Source organism: Leptonychotes weddellii, chromosome X (genome assembly GCF_054177405.1).
Source record: "Leptonychotes weddellii isolate Sample4059 chromosome X, ASM5417740v2, whole genome shotgun sequence".
Taxonomy (NCBI): domain Eukaryota; kingdom Metazoa; phylum Chordata; class Mammalia; order Carnivora; family Phocidae; genus Leptonychotes; species Leptonychotes weddellii.
In genome coordinates, this window is record NC_138385.1 from 102,515,041 (window position 1) to 102,531,201 (window position 16,161).

General features: G+C 41.5%; 1 pseudogene; it reads left to right on the forward strand.

Annotated features, from left to right (window-relative positions):
- The first annotated feature begins 324 nt into the window (after window positions 1-324).
- The window catches only part of LOC102744909 (trifunctional enzyme subunit beta, mitochondrial-like), a 41,312-nt pseudogene continuing 25,475 nt past the window's right edge, over window positions 325-16,161 (forward strand).

Consider the following 16,161-nt stretch of genomic DNA (forward strand, 5'->3'; position numbering starts at 1 on the left):
GTGTGGGCCCAAACTGTTCAGTCTTTCTTTTACCGTAGAGGTATCCCAAAGCAGCTACTGAGGCACTACAGGGCCACGGCCTCAGGAAGAATGGGCATCTCTGACTCAGGCTGTGCTGACACAAGATAGCTATGACCTTGGGATGATCTTGACTGCCTCTCTGCCTTCTAGAGTCCTGCTTCAGACCTGCTTGCCTTTCCAGTGCCCAAGAAGGCTGTTGCCCTGATGTACATCTACATAGGTTTCAAAAAGCTGCCTTTCTATAAAAACTTGATCAAGCCTTGACCTTCAGAAATGACACCAGTGAGAACACTCCCTGCCACCATGGCAGTGAGCAAGGATGACCCTACAGAGACTAAAGTCCCTTCTGTCACTAGCTTCTTCCTCCAAGAATCTGCTAACCCAAACTTTGCCAAGGGTCAGGTGGATGGCAAATCTGACCTAATTCCATTTCTCCCCCGGAAGCTGCCTCTTTGCATTGCCTTTTGACTTCCTGTTGGCTGCTGGTAGCCCTCGTTGTGATTTATCCATTAGGAGAAGCTGGAGATTTGGAGCATGTGTGTTTCTTCTTTGAAGGCCACAGCTGCTAGTTTGAAGCTTGGAGCTGTTGGCCAGGAAATCATCTTCAGTGGACAAAATGAAGGGTTAGCCTACCACGTAAATGCAGTAGGGACAACGTGCATTTATCTTCTTTTGTTCCAAGCTAATGGATTCTTCACTGCTCTCCTCCTCTGTTGACTATCAAATGAACTTCTTCATTTCTAATTTTCAACACTGTTATTATTAGGCCGGTCTAAAGACCCCTTATAGATGATACCTGACAAACACCCATATACTAATTATTTTTACTTTCCCCTGGCAAGATAATTAAGATTATTTTCATTCAGAATGCATTTTGTGGTTCAGTGACTCTGGCCTATTTACAGTTTTTGACTTTCCTATTTGAGAGATGAGAATAATACTAATAATTTAACTGACAAAAAAATCCCACACTGATATTGGATTTCTCTATTTTTATATTCCTATGCAGAGGATGCTTTATCTCGAGTCTAGATGATACTAAAAATAAAATCTTACCCAAGGCTATGTCTGTTTTGGAAAATAAATTCACATAAGGATTAGGTGGGAAAGTGACGTTTCCTTCATCTGAAGGTAACAGCAGACCTTTGGTAAATGCTGAGCCATTAGCAGCCTCGCGTTTTTAGCAGACTGGTTTTTGAGTCTCTGGGTTGAGATCTAAATGCAAGTCTAGTTCATCCTGTCCATACTGCAACTTTGATGCCCCCAGACAACGCCCAAGACAAAATTCTGGCAGTTTGCCAAACGCCATCTTGAAGATGAAATGAGAGTTTCCCTGAATTCTGGATGCAACTCTAGCTCGGATCTTGTGATCCAAGGCTCAAAACCAGAACCCTTATTCCTGAGCCCAGATGACCCCCAAGATGCCCTTGTTCTTACACGTGATTTCTTCACATCCTGCTGGGCTTATGTCCACTGTTGGTAACCTTTCCAGGGTCCAAACTCTTTTCTCCTAGAACATGACCTTTTTCTGGGAGACACTTGATCACATTCCCTTGAGACAGTGTAACTTCCCTGGATTATGACTTGATCACTGAGACCCTTACCAGTTGAGAAGCTTATTGTCTTGTCTCTCAGTGCCCACACACACCTGTTGGGTCACCTTATATCTTCTCGGTTGGATATCCTTGAAAGTCCCTGTTCAGCTTCATCCATTTCATATTGCCCTATGATCCTGGTCTACTCTTCAAATGAACATCTGGATAAAAAAGAAGGGTCTAGTATTTTCTGGAAGCTCTCCATCCTTCTGCATTAGAAACCACCCAACTTTAATGTGTGATGTGTCCTAGGCTCCCAGCCAATGTCTGGATATCATCTAGGCAACTGGCTATTTCTTAATTCTGAGAATTGTGTCATAAAGTTCAGTGGAGTCTACATTCTCACCTCTGCCTTTTAATCCATTGGACACCAAGTTATGGGGAAAGACTTTCATGATCAATGTAAATGGACAGTCAGAAAGTGATGATTTCAATGTCCATCTCACAGTTGGCAAAATTTTCCCATTTACTAGGCCGACTGGAGGTGATCTTTCTGAACTGTTTCATACTGTGAACCTAATCAATAATCCATATAACTTTTTGAAATTTAATTGAGGAGCTCCCTATGCTGTTGCTTTCTCACCTGTTGGAGTGTTTAATTTATATATTCCTTAAGGTCAAGGTGGAAAGGTGGGGTCATTGTCACCCCACTCCCCAAGAAGCCTATAATTAAAATGTTGAGCATGTTTTCGCTTTCCTGTACGGTTTGCATTTAGGCAGGCACAGCTTGAGCCTCTTTTATGAGGGCAAAAGTAATAGGTTTTAGTGAAAAAGAAGCTTTCCCCATTCACTTGTTATTTTGGATTTGTATTCTAACAAAATAGGAATGTACACAGTTGATTAAGTTAAACTGATAAGAATGTTGTGGTAATTCCTCAAAAGGAATGTAGATAAGTTATAAAGGGAAGGATATCCCAAACTAAATGGGATGTTAAGCATAGGCTCTTTGGCCTTGAATAAATCAGGTATTTGTCTGCCGCCAACCTCAAAGTTAAAAAAAAAAAAAAAAAGAAAAAGGTCACATTTATTCTTTTCTCTCCATGCTTGGAGGAGGTTGCCCATATTACATATTATCTACTTGTAAGACAGCATGCAAATATATGAGCACTTATTTTTTTATATATGAGTTAAATGTATAACTTACAATTAAATATTATAAAGAACATATGGTTATCCAACACATTATTTGTCTAGAGAAGGGATTTTCAGAAGTGGGTGGCAATCTCCCCCACAGACCACATTTGGCAATGTGTGGAGATCAGTTGTTTCTTACAGCTGAGGGGGGAGGAGGCTATAGGCCTAATGTGAAGACCCAGGGATGCTGCTAAACATCTTACAATGCATAGGAAAGCCCTCTCTCCCCGCCCACCCCCCCCCAAAAATTACCCAGGCTCAAAGATTATAGTGCAATATTTGAGAAATCGTGGTCTAAATACACATAGGTATTTTCTGGTGTTATATTCACTATGAACCAAGAGTGACAGAATCTCCATTTCAGCTGCCTCACTCACTTCCCACAACTGTCCTGTGAGGAGGTAACCATTATACAGATGAGAAAATGGAGATTGATAGGCCCAGGAACTTATTAACCTTAATTAGGAAGAGGGACAGTCATGATTCAAAGCAAGATTGATCTGGTTCCTACATCATGCAGAACTGCCACACAAAATCCCTTTTGCAGACACCACTTAGCTAAAGATTAGAAAAACAACATTGGAGTGTGTGGTACGATCCTCATAATTGATTTAAGATTTAATTGAGAAGGTTATTCATTGACCCGATCATGCCTAATAAATAGTGAAGTCAGCATGTAAGACCATGCTTCTTACTCTAAGTCTCTTTATACAGAATACCATTTCATAAAACCAAAATATCATTGATAAGTCAAGTCACTGTGGTTGGTAGATGTCCACATCCGAATTGCAAAAACCATGAATTTGTTACATTACCTGGCAGAGGGAAATGAAAGTTGCACATGGAATTCCAGATGGCCTGGATATTGTGAGATTACCTTGAATTATCTGGGTGGGCCAAATGGAATCACTTGGCACAAAACCCCTTTCCTATATTGAGATAACCCCACCATGCTTGCTGTCATGGTAGCAGAGTCTACCTCTTACCATAGAAAACAAAAGAATGTGTGGTTCTTTCCTCTACCTCTCAGACAGAGTTTGACTGAGTATGTGACCAGACATCTACCATGAGGATGTTGAGTTTCACAACAGGGATCCCAAATCAGGAATGTCAGAGAAAATTCTTGCTCGCTATGGAGTTCTTGTGTCCGTGCTTCTTGGATGGAGGTATAGCTACATCATCCACACTCTGTGCTGAAGACAGCGGTGTCCTTCTCAGACTCTGTCAGTGCCCCCGTCTGCAGGGACCTATCTCCCAGGGATTCCTGTTATTCCCACCCGCATTCTAAGCATGTTTCTCCACTTTTCCTGGTGATTATGCAAGCTGTTCAGTGTCTCTTCAATATACTCCTTTACCACACCATCAGCCTGCATTAGTTCCACTCATCCTGCTACAAATGCCAAGTCAACAGAAGCGGACAACATCAAGGAAGTTAGCTCACCTAGGACACCAGTGGCTTGGTCAGAGTCACTACGACGTAGGTGGAATCTGGGCAGACACGTGTGAGCTGTAAGAATGAAGAAACAGAGACATCCACACAGAGAAAAGAGAAGAAGAGATGAAGACGGAAGGGAAGGTAAAACATCACATGCCCCTGAATGCAGGCCAGGTTCATGAACTAAAGTACCTGCTCTGCTATTTCTGAGAGCTTACAGGTTCGAGGTTTCCTCCTCCCATAAGTTGTATTGTGATTCCTGTCTTCAAATATGTATATAACAGGAATGCATATATATATATCATACACCCACAGAGCTGTATGTATGCCATATATCTATTACACACACATATATATCATGTGTATATGTAACATATACACATAAACACACATAATAGGTGTATTTATAAAGATACGTGGCATACATATATCTTATACATACGCATATATGCTATACATATAGTCTAAACATACATGATCTACACGTGTATTACACCTATGTCATATAATATATAGAATAGAGTAAAACATTGGCGAAAGAGGACCCGTCACCTGCCCACAAGCGTGCCTTGATGAACACACCTACTATGTCCTGATGTTGAACGAGGTTCCTGTGGGAGATGCAGAAGATTACCATCTGGGTTGCCTTTTCTCAAAGCTCCATGACTGACACATGGCAGAAACCTAGTCACCGTTAGAAAAGAAAGGTAAAAAAGGTACATAGAGTCTAACTGAGGAGCAACGCAATGTGTAACAGATAATGGTCTAAGGTGCAAAACAGGACACGTGAATGACCTACAGTAGAAAACAAAATGTTGGGGAGATCAGGGGGAAGAAGAGGTTTGAACTCTCATGGAATTCTCAAGAAGACACAGACTTGGATGCCATTTGGACCAGTGAAGAAGCCAACATTTTCCTGAGGAACACATAGCATGAGCTAGGGCGTGTTCAGAAGAAAACAAGTGGATGTAACAAATGCTCATCTTTCAACTGGAAATTAATGGGATATTTTTTAACTCAGGGTGCCAAGGATTAAAAATATATGTAAGATTCTCTTAGAAGAAAAGGCCTTTTAAGAAAGCTTGGAACAGAGAAGGTACAGATTGCAAAAGTCACTTCAATTAATAAATGATGGGAAGAGGAGTGAGTGTGGAAAGCATCTGGATTAAATATTAGGAATACTTAAATGAACTCACCTTTGCTGTCCAGATTTGGCTGAAGTGGGCACCTACAATTACAAGCCATGATTTTCTAGACGGGAATGTTGGTGAATTCTACACCTTTGCAAATGCAGGAAGTTAGAAAGTACTGATCTACCAGAAGGAAACTGAAGGTAATTTCTAGCTTCATTATCTTGCCACTGAATTGCCTAATGTAGTGTTTTACCCAACCTTGGCATTATTGACAGTTTGTCAATTGCATAATCCTTGTGGTCAGTCACGGCTGTCCTGTGCATTGTGTGAATGTTTAGCTCCATCCCTGGAAACCACCTACCAGATGCCAGAGGCACCCTTCTCCAATATCACAACCACATATGTCTCCCTACATTGACAGATGTCCTCTGCAGAGAAAGTAGCCTCCAGTTAAGAAATAGTGCTCTAATGTCTATCTTGCTAGCCTAAGACGAATGCTTCCCAATCCTTAAGAAACGTTTTCACAGGTTACCCCATTTTCGCTCTCTTTCCTTCTGATCCAAGTGTCTAAACGTAAACTGTATTTTTATGAAGCCCTGATACTTCAAACAACTAATGTAATTGAGGGAAATACAGAAAATTCTGTTGGCTGGACAAGCAGTTGAGTGACTCTACAATTATTGCCAGCTGCGAAGTTAGGAAATCATTTCGTTCACGTAATTTTCACGATCTTAGAATATTTTCTCAACCTTTATTTTCTCTATTCTCTTAGACTAAAGAATGATGGGACCCGTCAAGGATGGAAACTTCCTGTTCTGTGCCAGCTCTGATATCGAGACAAGTCCGCAGAAAGTATGACTGGGGGTGAGGATGCTCATGTGGCCCAAGAGCCAACCTATCAATGCAGGTAGTGGTTGGGTCTCAGGTTTATGAAAAGGGACAGCACAGTATGGTAATTGTCAATGCACAGGGGAATTCCCAGAAAGCCTAGCCATCGGTCTCCATTGGAGCCTATACGTTTTGGGTATTGGATCCACAGGATCTCCTAATACGTGGTGTCTGAGCCTTTGTTCCCCTCCTCTGTTGTCCATTCTTATTCTCAAGACTTGTAGTCTATGATTGCAGTTTTCTTCCCTCTAATCCTGAAAGGGCAACCTGATGCGACCTCCATGCTAAAACTTAGTGTGATCACAAGGGGAGGGCTCTCCCTTACCCTCAGTCTAATGGTCCAAAATGAAATTTAGCTGGCACCACCCTGTGTCCAAGTCACCAAACAGTTAAGTTTTAGATGCAGCTCTTTCAGCTATACCCTGTCTGTCTCAGAAAGACTTCCATGCATTTCAAAAGAGGAATCTATCCAAAAGAGCAGCATGCCCATGCAAAAGAAGTAACGATTACATCCACACTATTTTCTTAGGCAGGTATTTCAAAAGCCAATTCTAGACCTGAGACTGGTTTTGGTAACTTATTTTCTCATCTTTTCATTGAATCTAAAATTTATAGGGTAATCTAAAGTTTTAGGATTTGAAAAACAGCTGTGGTCATCTTTCCATTTTCTATAGGCTTTCTTATTTTGAACTGAATCAAAAATAAATATGTTTTATGGCCCCAAACTTCAAGTAGGTTTTAAAAGTCATTTAAGGAGATAGTTCAGGTACGTTTGGGATCAAATCTTTTTTTTCTTTTTTAAGATTTTATTTATTTATTTGACAGAGAAAGACAAATAGAGAGAAGGAACACAAGCAGGGGGAGTGGGAGAGGGAGAAGCAGACTCCCCGCAGAGCAGGGAGCCCCATGCGGGGCTCGATCCCAGGACCCTGGGACCATGACCCGAGCTGAAGGCAGATGCTTAACGACTGAGCCACCCAGGCGCCCCTGGGATCAAATCTTGATGAACAGCTCACTCTGTCTATTCCCTCGGGATAACCCACTGCTTTATGATGTCGGACTATGGCTACGGAATAAGAATAACAAATGTCAAGAACCGTGATCAGAAGTAAAAGAGCCCAGTCACTGCTCTAAGATGCCACATTGGGAGATGGAGCACTTTGATAGGTCTGAGGACAACATGAATATGGCTTGATTCCAGTTAATAAGCAAACAGAGGAGATGTAAAGTAATGAGAACACGCCAATCATAAAGCCTGAAAATTCAGCAAGCGAACCATTTAAGACATAGAAACTTTTATTCACGTTCCTACATAGTATGTAATAAATGTGTGTGTCTTCTATCTCTTCCATGCCACCAAGGATTGGTTATGGTGTTATAGAAGAGGTAAAATGTTTAAAAGTGATCTTTGTGACCTGTGTGAGATCGCTGTATGGTACTCTGCATACATGGAAAACCATACAAAGCATTTTCTTAAAAAGATTGTGTTTATTTATTGGACATAGACAGAGAGAGAGCATGGGGGGCTGCAGAGGGAGAGGGAGAAGCAGGCTCCCCACTTACCAGGGAGCCCAATGCAGGACTCGATCCCAGGATCCTGGGATCACGACCTGAGCCAGAGGCAGACGCTTAACTGACTGAGCCACCCAGGTGCCCCAGAGTACTTGTTGACAGTCCAGTGGCTATCTGTGGGATTCTTTCAATGACAATACTATAACCCGAGAAATGTTTTCTGAGGCATAAACCTTATCCAGTTGAACTTTCAGTATTTTTTTATTTTTATCTATGAACAATATGAAATTATCCTCTTCTCAAAATTACACCTAGAAAAAATCCTTCAAGAGCTGGTATTCTAAATCTTTTTATTTTTTTTTTAAAGATTTTATTTATTTATTTGAGACAGAGAGAATGAGAGACAGAGAGCACGAGGGGGAGGAGGGTGAGAGGGAGAAGCAGACTCCCTGCCGAGCAGGGAGCCCAATGCAGAACTTGATCCCGGGACTCCAGGATCATGACCTGAGCCGAAGGCAGTCGCCCAACCAACTGAGCCACCCAGGCGCCCCAAGAGCTGGTATTCTAAAAAAATGGGGTAAAATTTATAAATTTAATTGTGAAATGATCAGTCCACAAATTCGTGAGATAAAGTTATGTCACCTAGATAATTAACCACATTTTAATGGCACATATTCTGTACACATAAAAGTGCCCTAAGGACATCCGATAAGTGCACCGATGAGTTAAGGAAGATTTTTTTCCATATTCTAAAATTCTGTAAGTAGAAAAGGAACAGAGTGAGACTTACGGAGTTACTGCTATGGCTATCTTAGGTAACACAGGAAAAAATGTGGCATGGCACTCAGACATATCAATACTGATATTGATTATATCTTTACATCACAATATATATGAGGATGGGTGTGATTCCTCCCTTAGATCAAAAAAGGAATAAACAATAAACAACCAGAAAATTGGACAAAATGTATGAAACAATTACATTCAGATATTGCACAACGGTCAGGACAGAAATGTGATCACTGATAGAAGAAAATAACAAGGTGATGCCGTAACTCTGTGCCCAGAGGAACCTTCTGGGCTATAAAAAGAGAGGAGGGCAGTCTAGCTGAGAAGACACACACAGAATTCAGAGAGGCTGTCTTGGCAACAACTTGCAGCGCAGAGTTCAGGAAAGCATGGTGCTCCAAAGCAAAAGCGTTAGAACACTCATACCAGAAGGGCACCTGGCTGGCTCAGCCGGCAGAGCATAAGACTCTTGACTTTGGGGTTATGAGTTCAAGCCCCACGTTGGGAATAGAGTTTACTTAAAACATTTTTTTTTAAACGATTTTATTCATTTACTTGAGAGAGAGAGAGCGAGCACACGCGAGCATAGAGGGAGAGCGAGAAGCAGACCCCCTCTGAGCAAGAAGCCCGATGCGGGACTCGATCCCAGGACCCTGGGATCATGACCTGAGCCGAAGGCAGATGCTTAACCCACTGAGCCACCCAGGCGCCCCAAGGAACTTTTAAAATACAAATATAATAAAAAAGTAAAACTCCTACCAGAGAATCATGTCCTGGAAAATACTTAGACAAGAATCTTGGACACAAAATACAGTTATCGATATTGGGGAACATAAAAAGAAATATTTATTTAAAAAAAATTATGTAGCTGACCAAAATTGTAAACTGCCCAACAACTTAGTGTCGACTGCTCTAGATATAAATCCCTGGGTGGGCACATCCAAGCGGCTAATATTAGGTCATGGGTCTGTGGTTGATCAGGCCAGGATATGAGCTCGCTGCTTTGAAAGCAAATAGCAGAGCTCAGTCTTCCCTTAAACCTAATAACTAACAGTTTCCCAAGCCCATGAAGGGTTTCAGGTGTCAAGTTCAGGTGGGCAAATAATTATGCATGCCCATTACAATAGCCTTTCTATTCAAAGAGCTGGGTACTTTCTTTTTTGTTTAAATTGAATGAATTAATTCATCATCAAAGCACCATTTTATTTAGAACATTCTTTTCTTACTGAATTTAAAATGTTAACATAGTAAATCAGTAGTTATAATACAAAATACATCTAACGTTTTCAAACAGGGTCCCTTTGTATAATAATGGTGCAGACAGAGGAGATTCTAACATCTCAAACTATTCTTCTGCAAAATTTCAATGAATCGGTTGCTTGCTTTTCAATGAAAGTCACATGTTCAGTTACCTTAAATTATTTGAAAGCCTTTATAAATATACGAATGAGTAAGAAGAGCGTCTTCATCACAGTTATCTTAAAGCTGCTATTTTGCATTCTTGAGTCTAGCACTTCAAAATCCAAATAATAAAACCGCATCTATGCTGTCTAAGCACTGAACTTTCATATGCTTAGGTACTCTGTGTATATCTGTGCTGGATAAATACCAAGAGTAAGATTCGTTGCTCCCCAGAATCTTTGTTTTCCTCCCAGATGAGAGATCTCCCACTGAGAATGTTTGCTCTAGAACACCACGGTCCAATATAACTCACTGTAATGAAGGAAATATTCTGTAATGTAGTCATGTGGCTAGGGGGCTGATTTTAACTGTAATTAACTGTAATTAATTATTAATTACAGTAATTACTGTAATTATTTCTATCCATTTAGATAGAAATGGCTGGTGGCTACCATATTGGATACCAAAGTTCTAGACAGGTAAGAAGAAAATAATTAAAGTCCCAAGGAGTAGCTTATGATGTGATTCTTGAAGAAGCATATATTAAAGCTGTGGGACTCAGTCAGGGGTGATGTTACTCTATCCCCACCCACCCTGGGGGACAACTAGCAAATTCTGAGGACATTGTGGTTTGTCACAAGAGGGAGCAGGTGCTAATGGCATGCAGTCATTAGAAGCTATGGATGCTGGTCAACACATTATAATGCCCCTCCCTACCCCAACAAGAATTATTGAGGCCCCCCCATGAACAGTGTCAGGTTGAGAAACCCCTTGGTAAAGGTAGACTAGTTGAAACCAAAGCATGGCATTTCATCCTCTCCAAATACCTCCCTGCATTTGAGAGAGCAGCACGACCAAGAGGCTCATTTCCTGCCAGGATTTCTGAAACACAAAGAAGCTCCTGTGCTCAACATATATATCTAGATCTCAAAGCTGTCTCTTGGGATTTCTGTCGCAAGAATACAAAGAGCGGGCGCCTGGGTGGCTCATTCGGTTAAGCGACTGCCTTCGGCTCAGTTCATGATCCTGGAGTCCCGGGATAGAGTCCCGCATTGGGCTCCCTGCTTGGCAGGGAGTCTGCTTCTCCCTCTGACCCTCCTCCCTCTCATGCTCTCTCTCTCTCATTCTCTCTGTCTCAAATAAATAAATAAAATCTTTAAAAAAAAAAAAAAAGAATACAAAGAGCACTTCAGGTAAAATGTTTACTTACCCTTTCCCTTAGAGTATAAACAATAGATAGTAAAATGCATGCTTCTGAAAATTTCCCGATGTATGCCCATCCAACTGAGATGCACCGATCGTGTTACTAATGCTGGGGAGGAGGGCCACAGTCATCTATCTGGCTTGCTTTAGGATTAAAAATATCACATAGATGGTTTCTATGCCAGTTTGGAGAACTTGGCTCAGAAGATGGCTGTTATTGGTAAACCATCTGGGACTCTGCAAGTAAAATCTACATTTTCTAGTGAGATTTTGGGTGACGCGAACCATGTAGGGAAATGTGACGGGACGCGTTTATAAATATTTGTATCTGTATTCCAGGCCAACGGCAATGTTATAGGAGTAGGGCAAAGAGCTCTAGATTTCTTGGAGCAGCTATGTCAAATTGGTACGTTCTAACAGAGAAGGAAGCCTATCTTGCCGAATGGGTTCCAGAGGACCACTGTATAACCATTGTGTAATTCGGTTAGTCTCTCCATCTCTATCTTGTCTCTGTTGTATGAGTTGGGTTAGCTGTGTCACCGTGAAAAACGCACACATGTGATATTTCAGGAAAAGCACGAGAGAAAGGAAATGCCACAGACCAAAGAAAATGATGCTACAGAAGTCTGGGGGTCTGACAGCAGAATCTTACGCAAGTATACTGGATAAACACATTCATATGAAGAGCAGGTGCTGCCTCGTGCCACGAGGACTCTTGGAAACAAAATTCACACTGAAACTTAGTGGCCTGGGGACTAAGATAGATACAGACATAATTTAAATCAGAAACAGAGATGGTTCAATATTTCCAAAGAGAACACATTTTTACCGGTCAGCACAGATCACAGGGTTAGGTTTTCCCGCTCAACACCATGATGATCACAAATACGATCAGAACACTCAAATGCAGTGTCAGAAATTCATCCCATGTCTCAAGGTTGTATTAAAGCCCTTTTAGCCATAAACTCAGCTGCTGCCGCCAACCTCCTACAGCAAAATATCGCTCTTCTAATTCATTATGAAATTATGCAAAAAATGAAATGGTCACTTTTTGCCAAAACTAAGCCTCAAAACTAGCAGCGATGGCAGGCTTCTGAGAGGAACTGGGGAAGGGGCCAGATCCTGGGAGAAATCAACTGCCTGTGGGCTCTGTAGTGGGAGGAATGATCATACCCTAAGGAATCTAGAAATCTGCAGGAGAAAATAGAACCTGGAGGAGCCCATCGGAGGCAAAATCTTTAAAGATCGGGAAGCAAATGAAGGATAAAAAGGGACGTCTTTGGCTGAAGAGAGTTGCTCATGCATTTTCTGCACTTTAAACTTTTTTATTATAAGGATCCAACAAACTTTATGAGGAACTAGATGGTATTTTACAAAGTAAGAGAGGAAAAGGCCCCATCTGCAATTCTTTTTTTTTTTTTTTTAAATCAATGAAATTATATGCTGTAACAGGTGAGGTTAAAGGTTCCAGGAACTGGACAATATTCGTGGTCCTATAAATCAGTACAACTTTTTAAGAAACCATTTGGAAACACGTATGCAAATGTATAAAGTTCTATGCTCTTTGATGCAGTTTCATATTTGTACAAATCCATCCCAAGCATAACCAAACTGTTGTGTGCAGAATGGGAGGGTTCATGTGCTGAAAATGACCAGCATGTGATAGATGCAGAAATATGGGAGATGTGATATTAATTTCCTAGAATATGATTTGGACAATGTGGCCACTTGAAAGTGTTTACCTAGGGTTAGGGAAGGAAGGTACTGACCACAGCCTTTCCCATCTCTGCCCCTATAGTAACACCATGCCCAAGGAGCATGTTGGAAAAGTATGGAGAGTGTGTGGTCCTAGAGTGTGGATGTTTCTGAGGTCTCCAGGGAGAGAACACACGTGGTGGGTGCTGGGGGTTTATTATCTGTGCTTCCATGCAAAAGCCAGAAGCTAGTGAATTAGAAGAAAGATAATATATCCTTGAAGGTTGGGTACAAGGGCAGCAGATTGACTTCTCTGATTCTTTTGCACAGTCTCCATTCTCTGCTAGAGCCCCAAGGAACCACACAGGCCACATGCCAGTCTGGATAGATCCTGGACCTTCTCATGCCTACCGAAGCCCAGAAGACACCTGTTAGCACATAAACAGGGGAGGATCACCATGGTGTTTCCCTCACTCAGAGCATTATGAATGAAAAGGAAAGTCTTCCTGGCCCTCTACAGCCACCTGAGTTACCCACAGGTTGCCACAAGTAGGGTTCAAGACATCACCTCTTGCAAGCAAGGAAAAAAGGAGTGCGTTTCATTTACACGGCCCGTGCCAGCCACAGGAATAAGCCTGAGTCTCATATCTGGAGCCCATAATTCCTACCCCAGTGAAAATAATGGACAATAGAGGAGAAAAAATTCACAAGTTATACGAATTTTTCTCAAAACTTTTAATTAGGAATCCACATTGGCTGTCTGGATCTAAAATAATGAGTTCATAAACAAATAAAAACAAGCAGACATAGAAAGAGAAAGATACCACGGAAAACTGAACAGTCATGCTGAAGAAATTCTCCTGCCAGGAAAAAAGGAAATAAAAATCGAGTAAAGGTGAGAGATGTGGAAGACAAAGCCTACAGTTAGGAGTGTACCGAGTATCTACCAAGACATAGAATATGCACATAAATACGCGAGAGGAATTACTATATCATTTATGGAAGTCACATTGTGGTGTGAATATCTGTCTGCATCTTACAACTTCCACTACTATGCTTGAAGAGTCGGTGACACACTACTAGGACAAGCTCCAGAAAACCAATTTATGAAGACAGTTAAGGGCATTGACCCTGACCCTTGACTCCTTGGGTGGAAACTCCAATTCGCCCACTTCCTACCTATGAATTCCTGAAGTTCTACATACTTCAGTTTCCTCTTCGGAAAAATGAGCACAAAGTATCACTGGCCTATTATAGGGTGAGTATAAGGATCGCATGCCTTGTGGTGTTTGGGTGGCTCAGTCCGTTAAGTGTGGGACTCTTGATCTCAGCTCAGGTCTTGATCTAAGTGTCGTGAGATCAAGCCCCACATTCGGCTCCACCATGCTGGGCATGGAGCCTACTTAAAAGAAAATTAATAAAATAAAATAAATTAGTAACTTAATTTTCTTAACAACAGCACCATATTTTATAGGAGGCACGTGACAACTGCCCTATGGAAGCTTTTATTCCCTTACAGCAGCAAGCCTCCTTGGATGTAACATCTTTTTTCAGTTCTTCAAATGCCTAACAACTTTTAATTTGCATACTTGGTGTCAAGTTCATTAACCTTGAGGAAATGTGAAATATTTAAAGCAGGTTTTGAGACTTGACATACGTAAGTAGGTTAGCTGTCTGATTACATGTAATGATGATGATGATGACATTCATGAATAATAACATATCAAACTCTCTCGGGGCATTACCCACATCACTCTGAAATCCATTTCGGATGGGAATACCATGAAGCGAAGCTCTTCAGAGAACACACAACATAGTTGTGTTTAAAATGGAAAGAAGGGGCGCCTGGGTGGCTCAGTCGGTTAAGCACCTGCCTTCCGCTCAGGTCATAATCCCTGGGTCCTGGGATCGAGTCCTTCATTGGGCTCCTTGCTCAGCGGGAAGTCTGCTTCTCCCTCTCCTCCCCCTGTGTTCTCTCTCACTATCTCTGTCTCAGTCTCTCAAATAAAACATAAAATCTTAAAAAAATAAAATAAAATGGAAAGAAAATCCCCTTCTGTCATAGTACATTTATAAAACATTGATATCTTAAATTTAATTGTATATACTGATTTTATTAACTGATTTTCTACATTTAACTTTCTATGACAGTATGTGTTATGTTCTCTCTCTTACAGTTTCTGTACCTCCAAAGAGAGAGATTTTTGCTACCAGAAGAAAGGCAAAATAATCATAACAATATCCATCATCATAGTAGGCTGGCAGACTAACACTGATCGTAAGAGAAAATACTTTTTAATAGAGGTCCTGAGCTGGTGGTCAGATAGATATTCACAGCCCTCAGAGGTGTTCACTTGCCGAGCACAAGGTTTGTAAAAAAAAAAAAAATCACTTGCAAGCATTACCAAAAAAAAAAAAAAAAAAATCACATTAATAGCCCAAATTTGCTATAGCTGCTCTTGGAAGGTCATTTAAAGATGTGGCAATATCTGGACATATGTGGCCTGGAGGTCAGCGGTTGGAGCTGATGGCTAGCGGCTCCCTCTTGAAGGAGTGTTCACGTTCTGGTTCACCAAAACCTCCCTCAGTTCTGTTATCTGGAGTCATGCCTCCTGGCATTAGAGATTCGATCTCCTGAGTTAGGGTGTGTCCACAATTCTACTGAGGGCTTCACATTCATTATTACATTTAACACACAACATCCTATGAAGGAATGCCATTCCTTCATTCATTCATTTAGAACGTGGCGGGCAGAGGCAGACGCAGAGAGAGAACCTTAAGTAGGTCCCACTACTTATCCCACTAGGATAGCGTGGTGCCCAAAGTGGAGATTGATCTCACGACCCTGAGATCATGACCTGAACTGAAACCAAGAGTTGGACACCTGAGGTGCCCCTGAACGCCTTTTAAATATACATTTTAAAAATGAGAAGCCTCGGGTGCATGGGTGGCTCAGCCATGGGTGGCTCAGCTCAGGTCATGATCCCAGGGCCCTGGGATCGAGTCCCGCATGGGGCTCCTTGCTTAGCAGGGAGTCTGCTTCTCCCTCTACTTCTGCCTGATTGTCCCCCTGCTTGTGTTCTCATGCTCTCTCTCAAATAAATAAATAAAATCTTTTAAAAAAATGAGAAGACTGGAGCTTAAGGATATCAGACAATACTCACTCAACATTCCCCAATGTAGCCCCGCCAGGATTTGAACACAGATCTGCAACTGCACAGATGAAACTCTTAGCTTCTAGGTGGCTTTGCCTTCCTTCCAAAATACTCACTAACCCCAAGTGGGTTCAGCTGCATTTGTGTCTCAGTATCCCCAACATTTCCTTCCCCAGAGAGTGATTTGACTGTTCTTCGAA